The sequence below is a fragment of the Aegilops tauschii genome, chromosome 5 (assembly GCF_002575655.3).
Source record: "Aegilops tauschii subsp. strangulata cultivar AL8/78 chromosome 5, Aet v6.0, whole genome shotgun sequence".
In the NCBI taxonomy this organism is placed as follows: Eukaryota; Viridiplantae; Streptophyta; class Magnoliopsida; order Poales; family Poaceae; genus Aegilops; species Aegilops tauschii.
In genome coordinates, this window is record NC_053039.3 from 377,091,800 (window position 1) to 377,097,263 (window position 5,464).

Consider the following 5,464-nt stretch of genomic DNA (forward strand, 5'->3'; position numbering starts at 1 on the left):
TTCGTGCTAGTACCGCCTCGATTCGAGGGGTCTTTTTCCGTGTCGGGTTTTACGGTACTTGCCGCGGCAGCGGGGGGGTAGTACCGCTCGAGTGCGGTAGTACCGCCCTGACCACCGCGGTAGTACCGCTCTGGGCCCAGCGGCAGTACCGCGAGAGGGAACGGTTGTACCGCTGGCCAAGCGGTAGTACCGCTCTCTGTGGGGCTGAAGTGGGGGGTAACGGTTGGATTGCTTCCCCCACTATAAAAGGGGGTCTTCTTCCCCAAAGTTGACTTACCTCTTCCCCCAAAAGCTCCATTGTTGCTCCAAGCTCCATTTTCGCCCAATCTCTCTCCATAGCCAATCAAACTTGTTGATTTGCTCGGGATTGGTTGAGAAGGCCCCGATCTACACTTCCACCAAGAGAAATTTGATTCCCCCCACTTATCCCTAGCGGATCTTGTTACTCTTGGGTGTTTGAGCACCCTAGACGGTTGAGGTCACCACGGAGCCATAGTCCATTGTGGTGAAGCTTTGTGGTGTCATTGGGAGCCTCCAATTAAGTTGTGGAGATTGCCCCAACCTTGTTTGTAAAGGTCCGGTCGCCGCCTTCAAGGGCACCAATAGTGGAATCACGGCATCTCGCATTGTGTGAGGGCGTGAGGAGAATACGGTGGCCCTAGTGGCTTCTTGGGGAGCATTGTGCCTCCACACCGCTCCAACGGAGACGTACTTCCCCTCAAAAGGAAGGAACTTCGGTAACACATCCTCGTCTTCACCGGCTCCACTCTTGGTTATCTCGTCCCTTTACTTTCGCAAGCTTACTCGTGTTATATCTCTTATTTGCTTGCGTGCTTGTTGTCATTGCATCATATAGGTTGCTCACTTAGTTGCATATCTAGACAACCTATTTTGATGCAAAGTTTAATTTGGTAAAGAAAACCTAAAAATTGTTAGTTGCCTATTCACCCCCCCCCCTCTAGTCAACTATATCGATCCTTTCAATTGGTATCAGAGCCTCGTCTCTTTATTAAGGACTTTACCGTCCAAAGAGTATGGTTGACGTCGTAGACGGTGTGGAGGAGCACTCCGGTGTGAATCCGGTCTCGTCTACGGGAGATGGGGGAACCGCGGTCTCTCGTGAGGAATTCAATGTGGCGTTGGACACATTGAAAACCTCCATGACGACCGAGGTCGAAAGCATGTTTAATAAATTCTTAGAAGGGCTTAAACTTTCCACCGCACCGTTGAAAGTGGGTGATCCCGCTAACAAGGTGACGGATGCTACCTCCGACAAGGGGGAAGCTACTAGCGAGAAAGCTCCTTCTTCTAGTGGTAAAAATGGGACCGGCATCTTTGCCCATGTGGAACCTCCACCTGTCTATGGTGGACCGCTCCCTTCCACTCATTTGAATCATGGCGGCCCGGCCCCTAAGATTGAGAAGAATGTAGATTTTGATTCTTGGGTCTATCGTTTTAAGCGTCATTTAAATCATGTGAACACTAAACTTTGGAGAATCATTGAAGAAGGTTTTTATCCGCATGACCGAAGTAACTTCACTCCTAGAGAAGTTGTGGATCATCAATTCAATGAGAATGCTCTCTTCATCATCCAAGAAGCAATCCCACCCGAAGATCTTCCTCATCTCCGGCCTTACACCGTGGCCAAAGATGCTTGGCTCCAAGTTGTTTCCCTCTATCGGGGAAGCGCAAGCATTCAACGCTCCAACTATGAAGTGGTGCAAGATGAAGCCGACGAGTTTGCAATGAAAGAAGATGAAGAACCTCGTGAGCTTTTTCGGAGAGTAACCAAACTCGCGGTCTCTCTCCGAGATCATGGAAGTAAGGACACGGATGACAATCGGATCAAGCGCAAATTCCTCAAGGCAATGATGCCCTACCACAAAGCCATGTCCTCCGTAATTCGTCAAAGGCCGGACTTCCACACCTTGTCATCAAGTGAAGTGTTGGATGAGTTTGTTGCTATGAGCATCTTGGACAAGACCGCCGACAATGCGGTTCTTCGCTCTCAAAGAGTAAAGAAGCCCAACCTTGCTCTAAAGGCCAAGGTTAGTATGGAGGAAGAGGATGAAGAGGAAGAAGAGGAGGGCAACCTCGAAGATACGAAGTATGCCTATCATGAACACATGGCTCTTGCTTCAAGGCAATTTTGGAGCAAGAAGAACACAAGGCCAAACTTCAACAAGAGCAATTCAAGTGGCGCAAAGGGCAAGCAACGAGTGAGGACTTGCTTCAATTGTGGCAATGTGAGCCACTTTGTTATGGAGTTCCCTTACGAGAAGAGGGAAGACAATGGTGGCAAGCTCATTAGAAAGGACAAGGCCAAGTCGTTCCCCAACAAGAGCAACTTCACCAAGAAGACTCCTCCCAAGGCATTGGTGGTACAAGAAGAGTACAATGAGGATGATGACGATGATGAAGATGGTGAGTCGGTTGCCATGGCCTCCGTTGCCATTGCGAACACTCCACGGGTGTCTCTCTTCGACTCACCCAATGAGAACATCACCGCCAAGTGCCTCATGGCTAAAGCCACCAACAAGGTAACCCCCAACATCAAAACTACCATCATTAATCATCCTTCTTCGACGGATAGCATTGATGGACATGAGGGGACAAATGTGGAGGAAAATGAGTTTGAGACCTTTATGGGTAAACTCAAGGGTAAATCCAAGAAGCACTTCGTTGCTCTCTTGGAACAACTTGGTGAAGCTAATGACATGATCGAGGCTCACGAAGATACCATCTCTAAGATGGAGGGGCATAGTCGTGACTATGCCGATGAGATTTCGGATCTTTCCAATGCTCTTGATGAAGAGCGTGGTCTTCGTTTGGCTCTTGAGGAGTCATACAACGATGATCATGCTAAGTTAAAGAAAGATCTTGATCATGCTCTTGTTGTGTCTCGTGTGCTAAACTCCGAGAAGGCAAAACTTGGGGTTGATCTTGCTAGACTTAAAGAGGAGTTTGACATTCTCGACAAGGCTCACAAAGTCTTGAAGGGTGTTCATGCTAGCCTGAAGGAGTCTCATGATCAACTCCAAGTAAAGCTAACTAAGGAGAAAGCCACCTTTCCTCATATGGTGTTAATTGATAATGCAAATGCTACTAACCCTTGTTGTGAGCATGTGCACCTTGTTGAGGAGAATGCTAAGTTGAAGGAGCAACTTGAGAAAGGCCTTGTGTCATGCATACAAGGTGAGAAGAACCTCAACGACCTTTTGAGAAACCAAAAGGAAGTTGTGGCCAAGGAGGGGATTGGGTTCGCACCCAAGCCCAAGAACAAGAAGAAGAATGACAAGACCAAACGACCTCCTCCTCTCAAGCAAACTTTTGTGAAGGAGGGAGAGGGTGCTTCCAAGGAGAAGAAGAACAATGCGAAGGGTGACGGTGTCAAGAAGGGCAATACCACCCCATCCAACAAAGCCGGCGACTTTAATCCTTCTTATGTGTTATGCCGTGCTAGTGATGGGCATGTTTATGCCAAATTTGTTGGTTCTCCTCATGAGTATATTGAATGGTCCATTTGGGTTCCTAAGACCCTTGTTACTAACATCAAAGGACCCATTACAAAATGGGTACCTAAAACCAAGCATTGATCTCTTGTAGGTGTTTGCTTCCGGTGGGGGATCATGGTTGCTCGATAGTGGAGCTACAAATCATATGACCGGAAGCAAGGACTTGGTGGTGGACGTGCACAAGATTCCATCTATGCCCACCAATGTCGAGTGGGGTGATGCCTCGTCTTCTAAGGTATTGGGACTCGGTAAAGTTGTCATTTCTCATGATCTCACGATCGAGAAGTTCATGCTAGTTGAGTCCCTTGCATACAATTTACTTTCCGTTCGTCAACTTGCTATCATGGGCTTTGCCACTTTCTTTGATATTGATACCGTGGCCCTCTTATGGAGCAAGACTCTTAAAGTAGCCTTTGTTGGGCATGTCGGGAACGGTCTCTATGTGATTAACTTTTCGGAGCGACCCACTAAGACCGCGACATGCCTAATGGCTAAAGTTGACGTGGGATGGCTTTGGCATCGCCGTTTAGCCCATCTCAATATGAGATCTTTGCAAAGTCTTCTCAAGGGGGACCATGTCCGTGGACTAACGAACATTAGTTTTGCTAAAGATCGTGCTTGCAGTGCTTGTATCGAAGGAAAGCTTCATGAGAAGGCTCACCCTCCCACGACTCTCATTTACTCGAAGAGGCCGTTGGAGCTCCTTCATTTGGATCTCTTTGGACCTCCATCCTTTGATAGTCTTGGGGGTAGAAAGTATTGCTTGGTAATTGTGGATGACTATTCAAGATACACTTGGGTGTATTTCTTCAAGAGGAAGAGTGAGACCCAACAAACCGTCATTGACTTTGCAAATGAAGCCCAACGTCAACACAATGAAAAGATCTTGACAATAAGAAGTGACAACGGCACCGAGTTCAAGAACTACACCTTGGATGAGTTTCTTAGTGATGAGGGGATCAAGCATCAATATTCCGCACCTTACACCCCTCAACAAAACGGTGTTGCGGAGAGGAAGAACCGACGTTGATGGATGCCGCAAGGACCATGATGGCGGAGTTTAAGTCTCCATACAACTTTTGGGCCGAAGCCATCAACACCGCGTGTCATGCATCCAATCGGCTCTACCTCCGCAAAGGCTTGAACAAGACTCCGTATGAGATACTCACCGGTAACAAGCCCAACCTCAAGTACTTTCGGGTGTTCGGGTGTAAGTGTTTCATTCTCAAGAAAGGTGTTCGATTGTCTAAATTTGAGGCTAGAGCATATGAGGACATATTTGTTGGTTATGCTACAAACTCTCATGCTTACCGTGTCCTCAATAAATCCATGGGACTTATTGAGGAGACTGTAACGTGGAGTTTGGTGAGAATAACGGCTCCCAAGTGGAGCAAAGTGTCACTTGTGATGTAGGTGATGAAATTCCTCCTCAAGCCATAAGAAGAATGGGTGTTGGTTTTATCCTACCCATTGAGGAACCCCTTGTGGCCAAAGGAGAAGGACAATGCTCCACTCAAGTGGAGCCATCACCAACCCAAGGCCCACACGCTTCCGAAGAACAAAGTGAAGGCCCTCAACCTCATGAACAAGACCAAGGGCAAAATCATGATCAAGACGGTGGAGACACACCAAGTGATGACCAAGGTCAAGTTCTCTCCTCCGAGCAAGTTCAAGATCAAGAACAAGCTCAAGACGGCGCTCAAGATGATCAAGTGACCGCTCCTCAACTCACCTCCGAGGAGGAATTGGAGCGTCGTGCCGCCAAGATTGCTTCCAAGCTCTCCACCAAGGGTCATCTCATGAAGAATGTACTTGGAAGCATTCAAAAGGGGGTAAGCACTCGTAGACAATTGGCAAACTATTGTGAACATCACGCGTTTGTCTCTTGTGTGGAACCCCAAAAGGTATATGAAGCTCTCGAAGATCCGGATTGGCTCAATGCCATGCAT